This window comes from Pan troglodytes, chromosome 17 (assembly GCF_028858775.2).
Source record: "Pan troglodytes isolate AG18354 chromosome 17, NHGRI_mPanTro3-v2.0_pri, whole genome shotgun sequence".
Taxonomy (NCBI): domain Eukaryota; kingdom Metazoa; phylum Chordata; class Mammalia; order Primates; family Hominidae; genus Pan; species Pan troglodytes.
In genome coordinates, this window is record NC_072415.2 from 56,745,516 (window position 1) to 56,761,679 (window position 16,164).

General features: G+C 37.8%; 1 protein-coding gene across 18 annotated transcripts in view; it reads right to left on the minus strand.

Annotated features, from left to right (window-relative positions):
- PIAS2 (protein inhibitor of activated STAT 2) overlaps nucleotides 1-16,164 on the minus strand; it is a 128,293-nt gene that overhangs the window by 105,907 nt on the left and 6,222 nt on the right. For 4 of the 18 annotated variants that reach the window (XR_010152072.1, XM_063796075.1, XM_063796073.1 and 1 more), the window contains exon 2: nucleotides 8,283-8,391. The exons of 9 other annotated variants lie outside the window; for them this stretch is intronic. The gene's annotated coding sequence lies outside the window, so the exon portion shown is untranslated. Of the gene's footprint in view, nucleotides 1-8,282; nucleotides 8,392-10,987; nucleotides 11,077-16,164 lie in introns of all 18 variants that reach the window. 5 more of the 18 variants (XR_010152073.1, XM_063796074.1, XM_016933640.4 and 2 more) reach the window with 2 other exon arrangements.

Genomic DNA, 16,164 nt, shown 5'->3' on the forward strand with positions numbered 1-16,164 from the left:
GGTCAATATGAACTCTGTAGATTCCCCATCTGCTATGATGTATATAATACAGGAGAAGACGAGAAGCTGCTGAGGGCAACTGACAAACTGCATTATTAATATTGCCTACTCCAGCTACAATATTAAAATAATCTACCTCAGGACGGACACGGTGGCTCACACCTGTAATCCCAGCACTTTGGGAGGCCGAAGCGGGCGGATCATCTGAGGTCAGGAGTTGAAGAACAGCCAGGCCTAAAAGGCAAAACCCCGTCTCTACTAAAAATACAAAAATTAGCCGGGTGTGGTGTCTCGCACCTGTAATTCCAGCTACTAGGGAGGCTGAGGCAGGAGAAATGCTTGAACCCGGGAAGTGGTGGTTGCGGTGAGCGGAGATCACACTACTGCACTCCAGCCTGGGTGACAGAGTGAGACTCCATCTCAAAAAAGAATAATCATCATCTACATCTTCATTTATAAGTAGGAATAAAGAAAAACTGCCAGATTAACATAATCCCTCAAAAAAGAGTGACCAAGCTAATGCCATACGTAAGAGGAACTATGTGGCAAGCCAGAAAGATACTGCTTACTCTTTTCAAAGGTCATTGGAGGCCCCAGTTCCTGGTCCTGTATTCCTGGTGAAATCATGTAATCCCTATAATTAAATCCACTTTTATTTGAGAGACTAATGGGTTTCTCCCTTACAAGATAATGATTACAATAACTCCTAGGTTAAAGAAATCAAATTGAAAATCAACTATTAAGAGAAACAATTAAAAAAAAGCTACATTCCAAATTCAGGGAAAACATCTCCCTAAATGCTTCTATTATTATACAACAAAGATTTAAAATAAAGTAGTCAATTAAGGAAGCAAAAAAGTAATAATAAAATAAACCAAAAGGGCTGGGGAAGCGTTACAGGATAGAAAGAAAAAAGCAAAAAAAAAAAAAAAAAAAATTAATTAGAAAGCAAAATGCAGTGAAGTCAGATCCACAAAAGGGAAAGTAAACAAACGTATGGTCTTATAAATGAAAAAAAAAAAAAAAACCTAAACAAATTTCCTTAAACAAAGAAAACAGTGCATGCAACTATATATTCTAATAACTTAAATACAGATAAAAGTGGTTTCCTAGAAAAATATAAATTACTCCATCTGATTCAAGAAGAGGTATATTGTCTTGCCCTCCCTCCACATCCAAAAACATCTACCCAAACAAGACAGCTTCATGAATAAATTCCACCAAGCTTTCAAGGAAAGGATGGAATTCTGTTCCTTAAACTGTTCAAGAGAATAAAAGCCAGGGAGTGAAATACATACGTGTTAGAAGACAAATATAGAAAAATGCTGAACACAAAACATGAAATTCAAAAAACATGCAAATTATTGGTTTTCAAACTTCAGCAGGGAGAAGTCCACCCTATCCAACCAAACTTTTAGGCAAAAGCCTATTAAATGGCAGGCCTAGTATACCATACATTCTTTCTCATTTATCAACATGGACCATAAGAAGTCTTTGTGTAACACAATTTACAAACCAATATTAACACATCAACGTTTCCTGTGAGTGTAGACATAAAAGTCCTCAATGCACCCAATACAGTTTAATCTACCAATATAAGAATGGTTTAACATAAATTAAGTAAATTGCTTGGTTAAGATTATTTCTATCCTTACAGTCATAAGATTGAGTATGTATAAAATTATACAATATATGGAGTTTCCTTTCAAATAATTTGGGGGAAGTAGGTGGGGACATATATGACAAAAGACTGGAGTTGATTAACTTCTGAAGCTGTGTACTGGGGACATGAAGAATTTTCTATCATTGTAAATTTAAGAGTGTTTCGATAACTCAAAAGTTTGCTTGAACAGGGGAAACTGGGTGTGGGCATGTGGGGACTCTACTATCTTCCCAAGTTTTCTGTAAATCTAAAGGTATTCTAGATTTCATTAAACAAAAACTGTTAGTCTGTTTGAAGGTGAGGTAAAAAAGCGATTATGGCATAAATACTATTTCCCATAAAAGGAACCCAGACTCCTTGGGGAAATAAATGGCTGATTGCAGGTCTGGGGCAGGAAATGCACAAGATGAGCCTATAACATTTTATCGCACCAGAAAACAGAGAAGCTATCAAAGATCACGGGGCCTTGTCAGAAGGGCAAAGAAAACATCCAGAATGGGCTCCTAGTAGCCTAAGATGAGAAAATTTGAGCATCAAAAAGAATAATAACTGCATTGGATTCAAACCGATTAAATATAGTAATGTTTCATTTTATTCATAATAATACTTTAAAAATCACTGATCTCCTTTAAAGGATGTTAAGGGAAAAATTCATCATTATTCTGACAACTGATAGAGAAAATGCAAACGGATTTTTGGTTTGAGTAGAAAAGCCATATGATTAATGGCTAAATGCTAGAAGGGCATTTGATAAAATTCTATTCATTCCTGATGAAATCTCTCAATAAACAAGAATAGAAAGAAATTCTGTTAACATGATAACTGGTATCTGTCAGAAAGCAATAGCTAATATACTAAAAATGAAACACTAAATCACAAAGCTAAGACTTCTAAAATGTATACTATGTTCTGTCATTTGACAGTATTCTAAAAATTCTAGATAATACAAGGCAATATAATTTTTGGGTTTTTTTTTTTGAGACAGGATCTCGTTTTATTGCCCAAGCTGGAGTGTGGCAACACGATCTTGGCTCTCTGCAGCCTCAACCTCCCAGGCTCAAGTGATCCTCCCACCTCGGCCTCCAGAGTAGCTGGGAGGCCAGCCCAGTTAATTTTTACTTTTCATACAGACAGAGTCTCCCTGTGTTGTGCAGGTTGGTCTTAAACTTCTGGGTCCAAGTGATCCTTCCACCTTGACCTCCCAAAGTGCTGGAATTACAGGTGTGAGCTACTACACCAAGGCAATATAATTTTTTTTTTTTTGAGAGAGAGAATCTCACTCTGTCACCCAGGCTGGAGTGCAGTGGCACCATCTTGGCTCACTGCAACCTCTGCCTCTGGGATTCTTTGCCTCAGCCTCCCAAATACTTGGGATTGCCGGCACACACCACCACACCTGGCTAAATTTTGTATTTTAGTAGAGACAGGGTTGCCATGTTGGCCAGGTTGGTCTTGAACTCCGGCTTCAAGTGATCCACCCACCTCGGTTTCCCAAAGTGCTGGGATTACAGGCATGAGCCACCATGCCCAGCAAGGCAATATAAATTTTTTAAAAGTAACATTTACTATTTACAAATGACAAGACTCTCTATATTAGAAATATAAGACAATCCACTGAAAAATTTAAACCAATAATATTAAGGCAAAACATTGAATTTTCCGTATATCAAATACATTTTCAAATGGCTGAAAAAGAGTATTAAAAAAACCTAAGTAACACAAAAACATAAAATGCAAAAGAATAAATTTTAAAATTTTGCAAGAGGTACATTAAAGAACTACAGAATAAAAGAAGCTTTGAGGCCGGGTGCAGTGGCTCACGCCTGTAATCTCAACACTTTGGGGGGCTGAGGCAGGTGGATCACCTGAGGTCAGAAGTTAGAGACCAGCATGGACGACACGGTGAAACCCCGTCTCCACTAAAAATACAAATATTAGCCAGGCGTGATGGGAGGGTGCCTGTAATCCCAGCTACTTGGGAGGCTGAGGCAGGAAAATTGCTTGAATCTGGGAGGCGGAGGTTGCAGTTAGCCGAGATTGCACCACTGCTCTCCAGCCTGGGTGACAGAGTGAGACTCCATCTCAAAAAAAAAAAAAAAAAGCTTTGAATAAATTAAACAGACTGTATCATGCATGTTACTAGATAAAAATACTCAACACTGAAAAGGTATCAATTGTTTCCAAGCTATAAATATAAAAAAATTCCAACGACTGGTTAATGAGTTGGAGAGCTTAACAGACCAAAACCTTAATAAAGAATTAAATAAAACATATAATATGGCAGGTCATGATGAATAAAATGAACAAAAACAAAGGAGGAAGGGACACAAAAAGTGAAGAAGTAGAGGATTTGCCATTTTAAAGGGGAAAGGCCTCACTGAAATAGTAACTGAATAAGTAACTGAAGCAGGAGGAAAGCACTCTATGGATACCTGAGGAAAAGCATTCCAAGGCATTCCATAGCAAATGCAAAAGTCCTGAAGACAAAGGCAGGCCTAACACACTCAATGAAAGTGAAATGCAAAAAGCTCACCACTGCCGAACCAGAGTAATCTAGAGGAATGAGTTATTTGTTGCTATCTGAGACAGGGTCTTGGCTCAGCTGCCCAGAGTGCAGTGGTGCAAACACTGCTCACTGCAGCCTCAACCTCCTGAGCTCAAGTGATCTTCCTGCCTCAGCCTCCAGCGTAACTGGGACTACAAGCACACACCACCATGCCTGCTAATCTTTTTAATTTTAGTAAAGATGAGATTTCATTATGTTTTGCAGGCTGGTCTCAAACTCCTGGGCTCAAGTGATGCTCCCGCCTTGGCCTCTAAAAGTGCATAAGCCACCATGCTGGGCCCAGAATGAGTATTAAGATCACAGAATGATGTTCGTTTTTCACAGAAAACAAATGTGGGGAGGGAGGTAGTCAACTAAACAAACCTTTACTATATGAAATAACAGTATCAAATTTGTGAGGTTAAGAAAACACAGATCTCATCCTGACAGCATCAGGAAAAATATAAAAATAAGACAGAATGAAAATGCTGAGCAATGAAGGCATATAAATTGGTAGTAGGGTGCAAGGGTGCACTTTGGGAGGCCAAGTGGGCAGATCACTTGAAGCCAGAAGTTTGAGATCAGTCTGGTCAACATGGTCCAACATCGTCTCTACTAAAAATACAAAAATTGGCTGGGCATGGTGGCTCACACCTGAAATCCCAGCACTTTGGGAGGCCGAGGCGGGCAAATCACTTGAGGTTAGGAGTTCATGACCAGCCTGGCCAACATGGTAAAACACAGCCTCCACAAAAAATAAAAAATTAGCTGGGTGTGGTGTGGGAGCCTGTTATCCCAGCTACTCGGGAGGCTGAGACAGGAGAATCGCTTAAACCCAGGAGGCAGAGGTTGCAGTAAGCCAAGATCACGCCACTGCACTCCAGCCTAGGTGACAGAGTGAGACTCCATCTTTAAAAAAAAAAAAAAGATAATATAGGCAAGGAACAGTGGCTCCAGCCTTTTAATCCCAGCTATTTGGGAGGCTGAGGCAGGAAGATCACTTGGGCCAGGAGTTCAAGACCAGCCTGGGAAACAAAGTGAGACCCAGGTTCTACCAAAAAAAAAAAAAAAATTGTTTTTAATTACCACGGCTTGGTGGTGCTCAACTGTAGTCTTGATTACTTAGGAGGCTGAGGCAGGAGGATACCCTGGGCCCAGAAGTTTGAGGCTGCAGTGAGCTATAATCATGCCAATATTCCCAGCCTGGGTGACAGAGTAAGCCCTCATCTGAAAAAAATTCAAAATAGAGACTGGGCACAGTGGCTCACACCTGTAATCTCAGCATTTTGGGAGACCGAGGCAGTTGAATAACGAGGTCAGGAGTTCAAGACCAGCCTGGCCAAGATGGTGAAACCCCATCTCTACTAAAAATACAAAAATTAGCTGGGCCCGGTGGCAGGCGCCTGTAATCCCAGCTGCTCAGGAGGCTGAGGCAGAAGAATCACCTGAACCCTAGAGGCGGAGGTTGCGGTGAGCCGACGTCGTGCCATTGTACTCCAGCCTGGGTGATAAGAACGAAACTCTGTCTCAAATAATATTAAAAAATAAAAATAAGGAAGAACTAACAACAATTCAATATAATTTCTTCCAGAAAACAGAAGAGAATATTTCCAAATTCATTTTATGAAACTAATATTACCATGATACCAAAACAAAACAAAGACAACACAAAAAATTAAACTACAGGCCGGCTGCGGTGGCTCACACCTGTAATCTCAGCACTTTGGGAGGCCAAGGCAGGCGGATCACCTGCGGTCAGGAGTTCGAGGCCAGCCTGACCAACATGGAGAACCCCATCTCTAAGAAAAATACAAAATTAGCCATGGCACATGCCTGTACTCCCAGCTACTCAGGAGGCTGAGGCAGGAGAATCGCTTGAACCTGGGAGGCGGACGTTGTGGTGAGCCAGGATCATGCCATTGCACTCCAGCCTGGGCAACAAGAGCGAAACTGTCTCCAAAAAAAAATTAAACTACAAACCAATATTCATCATGAATATAGACGTTAAAACCCTTAACAAAATATTAGCCAATAAAATTCAGCAACATATAAAAAGAATTAAACACCATGGTCATTATGCACCATGACCAAGTGGAGTTTACTCCGGTATGCAAGACTGGTTCATTATATGCCACTGCTGCTCAGCATTTTCACTGTGTCTTATCTCTGTATTTGTTTTGAGATCTATAGAATACATCATATTAACAGTTACAAAAAACCAAATCATATTATCAAATCAATCAATGCGAAAAACGCATTTCACAAATTCAACACCTGTTCATGATTTAAAAACCCTCAAAAACAAGAATAGAGGAGAGCTTCCTCAATTTGATAAACAGGTCTACCAAAAAAATAAAATTAAGCCAATATTATACTCAGGGCGGAAAGATTGCTTTCCCTCTAATATTGGGACTGAGGCAAAGATGCCTACTATCACCCCTCATTCAACACAGTACTAAAAGTTCTAGCTAGCAGAATAAGACAAGAAATGGAAATAAAAGCAGTAAGAGTTGAAAGGAAAAAATAAAACTATATTTGTAGATGGAATGATTGTTTACATAGAAAATCTCAACAAATCTACAAAACAACTCCTAGAACTTGTGAGTTCAGCAAGGTCCCAGGATATAAAATCAACACACAAAAACCAATCACATCTTTATACACTAAAAATGAACATGTGAAAACAAGTTAAAAACATCACCATTTATAACACTCCAAAGAAAATTAAAATACATATGTAAAAATGTAACAAACACGTACAGGACTTATATGCTGAAAGCTACAAAACACTGAAAAAAAAAAAAAATCTAAGAAAATCTAAAGGCCGGGCACGATGGCTCACGCCTGTAATCTCAGCACTTTGGGAGGCTGAGGTGGGCGGATCACCTGAGGTCGGGAGTTCGAAACCAGTCTGACCAAAATGGAGAAACCCCGTCTCTACTAAAGATGCAAAAAAAATGAGCCGTGCATGGTGGCACATGCCTGTAATCCCAGCTACTCGGGAGGTTGAGGTAGGAGAATCGCTTGAACCCGGGAGGCACAGGTTGCAGCGAGCCGAGATCGTGCCATTGCACTCCAGCCTGGGCAACAAAAGTAAAACTCTGTCTCAAAAAAAAAAGAGAAAAGAAAACCTAAACAAATAAATTCTTCACGGATTGGAAAACTCAACATAGTAAAGATGTCAACTTTCCCCAAACCGATATATAGGTTTAACATAATTCCTATCCAAATTCCAACAAGATTTTTGTAGATATAGATGAGATTATTCTAAAATGTATATGAAAAGGCAAAAGAAATATTAATAGAACAGCCAAAACAATTTTTAAAAAGAACAGAGGGGGAGGAATCAATCTATCCCATTTTACAACTTAGCTAGGACTGACAGACTGCATGGTATTAGTGGAAGGGTAGACACATAGATCAAGCAAAGAGAATACAGAACCCAGAAATAGACATATACATACATACCCAAATAATTTTTGATAAAGGTGTAAAATTAACTCAGTGGAAGAAAGACAGCCTTTCAATATATGGTGCTGGATCAACTGGACACCCATAGACAGAAAAATGAACTTCCACTTAAGTCTCATACCTTATACAAAAATAACTCCAAATGGATCACAGAGTCAAATGTAAAAATAAAACTGTAAAACTTTTTTTTAATAAGCAGGAAAATATTTGGGATCTAAGACTAGGCAGAGTTCTTAGATTTGACAGTAAAAGCAAGATCCATAAAAGGAAATATGACACACTGGACTTCACACAAACTAAAACTTGTGCTACGCAAAAGACCCCTTTAAAAGGAAAAAAAGACAATCAACAGACTCAAAGAAAATATTAACATTTGCAAACACATATCTGACAAAGGACTACTATCCAGGATATACTTAGAACTCTCAAAACTCAACAGGAAAAGAAAAAGAATTCAATTAGAAAAAGGACAAAAGACACAAAGAGACATGTCATGGATTGGGATATACAGATGGCAAATAAGCACATAAAAATATGTTCAGCATCATTAGCCATTGGGGAAATGCAAATAAAAACCTCACTGAGATATCACTAGATACCTACCAGAATGGCTAAAATGAAAAACACTGATAACACCAAATGCTGACGAGGATGCAGAGAAACTGGATCACTCCATACATTGCTGGTAGGGATGTAAAATGGTACAGCCACTCTGGAAAACAGTTTAGCAAGTTCTTTAAAAACTATACATACAATGACCACACAACCCAGCAACTGCACTCCTGGGCATTTATCTCCGAGAAAGATGTGTGCGTAAGTTTACCAAAAAAACCTATGCACAAATCTTTATAGCATTTTTATTCATAATTATCAAAAAACTGTAAACAACCCAGATGTCCCTCAACAGGTGAATGGTTAAACAAACTATAGTGAATTCATATCGTGGAAAACTATTCAGCAATAAAAAGGGATGAGCTGTTTATATACAACAACTTGGATGAATTTCCAGAATTATGCTGAATGAAAAAGCCAGACCCAAAAGGTTATCCACTGTGTGATTCTATTTATGTAATATTTTTGAAAAGACAAAAATCATAGAAATGAAAAAGATGAGCGGGCCCCAGAGAGTGAGGGAACTGGATGAGACAGGAACAAGTGTGACTATAAAATAACAATACTTTGGAGAGAGGGATCCTTGTGGTGATAAAATGGCCTATATCTTGATTGTGTTCATGTCAATATCCTGGTTGTGATACTGTACTATGGTCTTTAAGATGTTAACTCTGAAAAAAAACTAGAGAGAGTATACGGAATGTCTCTGTATTATTTCCTAGAAATGCAAGTGAATTGACAATTATCTTCATTAAAAGTTTAATTAAAACTACAAGGAGTAAGACTATCAGACTAGATTTTTAATTTTCTTAAAATTCAATGGTATTATATTCGAAAGAGATAAAACTGAAATAAAAGGACACAAAAATGTAAGGGCGAGGAGAAATTTTTTAAATTAGACAAAACTGACAAAAAAAGAAAAATAACCTAGAAGGCCGGGTGCGGTGGCTCAGGCCTGTAATCCCAGCACTTTGAGAGGCCCAGGTGGGCAGATCACCTGAGATCAGGAGTTCAAGACCAGCCTGGCCAACATGGTGAAACACCATCTCTACTAAAAATACAAAAATTAGCCAGGCATGGTGGCAGGCACCTGTAGTCCCAGCTACTCAGGAGGCTGAAACAGGAGAATCACTTGAACCCACGAGGCGGAGGCTGCAGTGAGCCGAGATCGCGCCACTGCACTCCAGCCTGGGTGACACAGCAAGACTCCATCCGTCTCAAAAAAAAAAAAAAAAAACAGAGATGGGGGTCTCACTATGGTACCCAGGCTGGTCTCAAACTCTTGGGCTCAAGTGATCCTCCCACCTCAGCCTCCCAAGGTGCTAAGATTACAGGATTACGGTTCTTTCATGTGCTAGTAATAATGTTAAAATATGGTTTAAAAATCGATAGAACTACAAAGAAAAATGAAAAACAAAACAAAATTCTAGTAAAAGATTAACTCTGCTCTCTTAATAAAAAATAAAGATATGAGATTTGAACAACATAATTAACAAGGCTACATAATGAACATATATAAAACTGCACCAAAAACCAGGCAATACATAGTCTCTTCATGTACAAATAAAAATTATTAAAATGGACCACATTTTTAATAGTCTAAACATATTTCAAAGAATTGGCATTAGACACACCAATTGGCATCACACACAAACAGGCTGCCTAACCAAAATGCAATTACAAATCAACAGCCAAATCAACTAGAGGAACTCTCATGTTTGGAAATTAAATTTTTAAATAGCTCATAAGTTAAAGAATTCACAACAGAAAATAGAAAAATACAAGTAAAAATAACGGAAATATCACACACATCAAAACAAGGAGGCAATACGCAGACATTTTATGATCTTAAATAACTATGTTAAAATGCTGAAAATTAATGACAGGCACCCAACTTAAGAAATTAGAAAAAAAGAACAGAACTCCAAAGGAAATATAAGAAAAGAAAAGAAGAGCAAAAATTAATGAAACGGGAAGGATACACTAAAGAGCATAAACAATATCAAAAACTTGATTCTCTGAAAAATCCTTAAAAATTGGCAAACTTTTAGCCAAAAATTATCAAGAAAAAAAGAAGGCATTTTAAAAAAAGACAAGGGGATATTAACTACAAGTAACTGAAAAGAAGAGATTAACAACTAAATGCTACAAATTCAAGAATGTGGATGAAATGAACAACTTTCTATAAAAGTATGAACTACTAAAACAGGTTTGAAACTTGAAAATATGAACAGTCCTACAACCAAAGCAATTGAAGCATTCCTCAAAGAAAACAATAGTAATAATTTTATAAGCAAGTTCTACTAAATATTTAAGAAACAGACCTTTCTAATGTTACATAAACTCTTCCAGAAGAGAAAAGGTATATTTTTTAACTATAGGCTAGTTTTACTCATTATGAGAGACAAAAATCCTAAATTAAATATCTCCAAACTGAGTCCAGTGGAAAAAAGGAACAGATAGATCAGGGTTGAATTTATACTTGCAACACAAAGTTTGTTTAAATATTGGGAAAAAAATTAATATAACTCAGCATGTTAACAGATTACAAAAGAGAAATAATTTTCTCAAAAGATGTAGAAAAAGCTTCTGATAAAATTCATTCATGATTTTTTAAATTAGCAAACTAAGAAAGGGAATATCCTTAACCTGAAAAGATTATCTATAATAAACCTACAGCAAGCATCATACTTAACTGTGAAACTTTGAAAGCATTCCCTTTAAAATCAGGAACAAGATCAGGATGCCCCCATCACAGCTTCTATTCAACATTGTACTGGAGATCCTAGCCAGCACATTAAGACAAGAAAAAGAAAGAAAAAAAAAAAAGCATAAGAATTGGAAAGGAGGAAACAAAGAGGTCATTATTCACAGATAGGACTGTCTGCATAGAAAAATCCAAAAGAAATCTAAAGATAATTTATCACAATTAGGAGTATAGCAAGGTTATTATACAAAGTCAAACTGTACTTCTGTGCACCAGCAAAGTATAATTATAAAAAGTTAATATTTATGATTTGCTATAAAAATAATTTGTTAGAAATAAATCTAACAAAATATTTGCAATACTTTAACTGAAAATAACAAAACTTTATTGAAAGATGTTGTAAAAAACCTAAAAGAAATGGAGATTACAATGATTGTGGTTAAGAAAACTTAGCAGCAAAATGTAATTCTCTCCAAACTAATTTACAGATTCAGTGCATTTCCCATCAAAATACCAACAAGATGTATGTGTGTGTGTGTGTGGGGGGGGGTGTATGACATGAAAATATGATTCTAAAATTACATGGAGAAGCAAACAATCAAGAAGTTCCTTGAACAACTACAAGCCAGGAGGACTTGTGCTACTTCTGTCTCCCTCAATGACTGACTAGACTGTTTCATACCAACCCTCCCTGTGAGAACTTAACAACTGAATATAATATTAAAAAACAAAAATCTGTGTGAATGCAGGAGGCACTACAAAGGCAGTAAGGACCTGAGACACCAAGACTCTGAAAAGGAGAGCCTGCAAAGCTGAGTCTCTTGATGCCTTCCCCGGAGATATTTGCCAATGGAAAAGGGCAATGGAGAGGTTAAAAGTCCAGCAGAACTCTGAATAGACTCAGGGGAAACAAGAGAAGGTATGTGCAAAACATAACCAGCAAGAGATGGTTTCCAAGATGTATAATGAACTCCTACGAATCAGTATGGAAAAGACAGATGTCCCAATATAAAAATGAGTAAAAGACTTGGCAAGCCACTTTACAAAAGAAACCCAAATGGCCAATAAGCGCATTCAAAGGAGCTTGACATCATTACTTATTAGGGAGATGCAAATTAAAACCACTACACATTCACCAGAGTGTCTAAAATTAAAAGGGTAGACAAGGATATGGAGCAACTGGAACTCTACTATATCACTAGCAAAAGGGAATGAACCAACTACAACTACAGACAACAATAAGGATGAATCTGGCAAACGAAACAGAAAAAAAGGCAGAAACAACAGAATACATATACAGAAACAGAATACAGTTGACCTTTGAATAACAATAACATATAGTTGACCTTTGAATAACAATAACATATAGTTGAATATTGAATAACAATAACATATCCAATAACAAAAACCTGTGTTAGTCAAAGGTCAACTGTATCTTGTCAACTGGTTTGAACTGTGCAGGTCCACTTATACGCATATTTTTTTTTTCAACCAAATGCAGATCAAAAATATGGTATTTGCAGGATGTGAAACCCACATATACAGAGGGCCAACTTTTCCTATACATGGGTTCTGCAGGGCCAACTTCAGGACTTGAGTACACATGATTTTCCTATTGGGAGGGTGGATCCTAGAACCAATCCCCCAGGTACAACCAAGGGGCAACTGTATATATACTACACAGGTACCATTTATATAAAGTTCAAAAACAGGCAATACTAATCTGTTAAAGTTAGGATAGTAGGTCGCTTTTGGAAGAATGAGGTGAGGTTAGCCACTGGGGAGGGGAATATTTAGAGTGCTGGTAATGTTCTCTTTCTTGACCTGCATGATTATTATTTTGAGAAAATTCATCCAGCTATAATTTCATGATCTGTGTACTTCCTATGTGTATGCTATATATCAAAAGAAGTTTGGTTTTTTATTATAAAAAATATTATCTTACACAGAGATGGGGTCTCACCATGTTGCCCAGGCTGGTCTTGAACTCCTGGCTCAAGTGATGCTCCCACCATGGCCTCCCAAAGTGATGGGATTACAGCCTTGAGCCACCTCACCAGGCAAGAAGTTTATTTATGCTAGCAGCAGCAGCATCTTGTTTTAGTTACTGTAACTTTTTAACAATTTCTGTAAAAACAGACTAACGGCCCAGAGTCCAGAACCAAAGCACAGATGAGTGATGGCATCCAAACCAGTGAAGAAAAAAATTTGCATGAAAGATGATGGAACAATTTATTATTCTTTGAGGAAAAACCATGCATCTTGGTCACCACTTCACACTGTATACAAAATCAACTCCAGGTGGATTAAAACCTTAAATGAGAAAAGGTAAAAAAAACAAAAAAACTACGTCTTATACTTTTACAATAATGAAAAATATCTTCGAGAACTCTGTTGAAAAATTTCTTCAACAAGATTCAAAAGCACTATCCATAAAGAAAAGCCTGATAAATGCAATCACATAAAAATTAAGAACTTCTACTCATCAAAAAACGCATAAGGCTGGATGCAGTTGCTCATGCCTATAATCCCAGCACTTTGGGAGACCAAGGTGGGCAGATCACCTGAGGTCAGGAGTTCGAGACTAGCTTGACCAATGGTGAAACCCCATCTCTATTAAAAATACAAAAATTAGCCAGGCATGGTGGCGGGTACCTGTAATCCCAGCTACTCAGGAGTCTGAGACGGAGAATCTCTTGAACCTTGGGGGCGGAGGGTACAGTAAACTGAGATCACGCCACTGCACTCCAGCCAGGGCTACAGAGTGAGACTCCATCTCAAAAAATAAAAATAAAAATGATTTAAAAGTGAGCCCAATTGAAAGGAGAAATTTGCACCACATGCATCCAACTGTGAAACTATTAAAAATCAGTAAGAAATAATTTTTTTAAAAAACTAGTACAAACATGGGCAAAAGACATGAATAGGAATCTAAGAAAAGGGAAGAATGGCTAATCAGTATAGTAAAAGATGCTCAAACTCATTAGCAAAAGAAAATGAAAACTAAAAGGTGGTATTTTATACTCACGGGTAAAAACTTTTTTTTTTGAAACAGGGTCTCACTCTGTTGCCCAAGCTGGCGTGCAATGGCATGATCACAGCTCACTTCCTAGCTTCAGGTGATCCTCCCATCTCAGCCTGCCAAGTAGCTGGGACTACAGGTGTGGGCCACTATGCCCAGCTAATTTTGTTTTGTTTTGGTAGAGATGGGGTTTCACCATTTTACCCAGGCTGGTCTCAAACTCCTGGTCTCAAGCCATCCACCCACCATGGCCTCCCAAAGTGCTAGGATTACAGGCGTGAGCTACCATGCCCAACCGATAAAACCTTTTGAAGTGTGACAAAAGTAGATGTTAGCAAGAAAGCTGAGTAATGAAAACTTCTGCATTGCTGGAGAGAACGAAGACTGACACCACCTTTTTTGGAAGATAATCTGACATTATCCAATATTGGTGAATATGCACACATTCTTCTTAAATACCAGCAATTCTATTCCTAGAATCTCTACAGTGAAACATACAAATATTCACACTAAGTGAGATCAACAAAGATTACAATATCAGTGCAGGTCAGGGTTTTTCTGCAAGACAAATTTGGTGAAACTTTACAGTTTTTTTCTCTTCATTTTCAAACATTTGGATTTAAGAAATATGGATGGCCGGACACAGTGGCTCACACCTGTGATCCCAGCACTTTGGGAGGCCAAGGCGGGTGGATCACCTGAAGTCAGGAGTTCAAGACCAGCCTGGCCAACATGGTGAAAACTAATAATACAAAAAAATTAGCCGGGCGTGGTGCACACCTGTAATCCCGGCTACTCGGGAGGCTGAGGCAGTAAAATTGCTTGAACCTGGGAGGAGGAGGTTGCGGTGAGTCAAGATCGCGCCACTGCACTCCAGCCTGGGCAAGAAGAGCAAAACTCCGTCTCAAAAAATAAATAAATAAATAAATAAATAAATAAATTTTACATATGTATATATGTTAAAAGTATAAAGACAGACCAGGAATGATGAATCCAAAATTCAGTACAGTGACTACTGTCATTGGTGAAGGTGGACATGGTTGCAGTGGATGTGATCAGGAAAGTGCATCCTGCTAAAGTTACACTAATGAATTAGTAAACTGGTTGGTAATTACATGTATGTTTGTTTACATATGCCTTACCTGTTATAATCTTTTGTACTTATCAAATAACTTAAATATTTAAAAGACAAAAATTAGTATGGAATACCTAAATACGAACCCACTGTTAGAGTCACCAATTCAGAGAAATGTCTCAAGAACTCTAGAGAAATTAGCATCAGAGAAATTCAAGGTATTTCCCCATAAATCAAGGACAGGTTGCTATTTAAAAAGAAAGAAAAATGAAAGATGATAGAAGAACTCTTATAAATTAAAGATAACTACTGAAATAAATTTTATAGAAAAGTTCAAAGACAAAATCAAAGAAACCTTTCAGAATGTAAACAAATCCCGTAGATCATAGACTACAATTGTAAATTACAATCTTCTACAGGAGAATAACCATCAGATCTGCAATGGACCTCTCATTAGCACACCAAGTATTTTAAATTCCCACAGCAAAGTTTTCAAAATTCTGAGGAATTTATAATTCCACATGTAAACTTTCAATCAGGAACAAAGACAAGCCATTTTCAACATTCGAGAACTCAGAAAGTTTATCACCAGCATATCCTTCCAGAAACAACTATTGAAGACTGTATTCCTGTAAAATAAAAAAGGTATCTAAAAGAGAAAAACATGGGATCCAAATAACAATAGATCTAACCCAGGAGAACAATGTGAAGTAATCCCAGGATGACAGCTGGGTAACAGGTCTACTAAGCTTCCCAAATTAGAAAAGGCAGGCCAAGACTCCGGAAAGTCTACCAAGACAAGCTGAATGGTTACAACATGAGAACCCATTATAATATTAAATTTAAAAAATAACTTCAATGAGCTTCCCTCATTCAACCAGGACTTTGTTATATTTCTTCTTTTTTTTTTTTTTTTTCCTGAGACGAAGCCTTGCTTTGTCACCCAGCCTGGAGTGCAATGGCATGATCTTGGCTCACTGCAACCTCCACCTCCCGGGTTCAAGCAATTCTCCTGCCTCAGCCTCCCGAGTAGTTGGGATTACAGGTGCCCACCACCACGTCGGGCTAA